Raw genomic sequence first — 305 nt, forward strand, 5'->3', positions numbered from 1 at the left:
AATCATGATGTTTTATTGGCATATCTCCTTGCCTTTGCTCTTTTGAAACGCTATAAAGCGCGGCGGCATTTGCTTGCCGCCCGCAACAGGCAGGCGATTATGCAGATTGGGGTATAGCCAAGCGGTAAGGCACCGGTTTTTGGTACCGGCATTCCCTGGTTCGAATCCAGGTACCCCAGCCATTTTTAAAAAACAAAGCGCCTGCTTCTTGAATCTCGGTAAATTTAGCGGCTTTTGCGCGCGGCGCGCTTGAAAATTTTACAGTTTTTTGCCGCACCTGACTTTTGCCGCGCCTGACCAAAAGA

The 305-nt window shown here is 49.2% G+C and overlaps 1 non-coding gene across 1 annotated transcript; it reads left to right on the forward strand.

Annotated features, from left to right (window-relative positions):
- Window positions 1-107: 107 nt before the first annotated feature.
- On the forward strand, window positions 108-179 carry Trnaq-uug. Its single transcript has one exon. It is a non-coding gene; the product is annotated as a tRNA-Gln (tRNA).
- Window positions 180-305: the final 126 nt, after the last annotated feature.

Source organism: Wasmannia auropunctata, unplaced genomic scaffold, assembly GCF_000956235.1.
Source record: "Wasmannia auropunctata unplaced genomic scaffold, wasmannia.A_1.0 LD339950.1, whole genome shotgun sequence".
Lineage (NCBI taxonomy): Eukaryota > Metazoa > Arthropoda > Insecta > Hymenoptera > Formicidae > Wasmannia > Wasmannia auropunctata.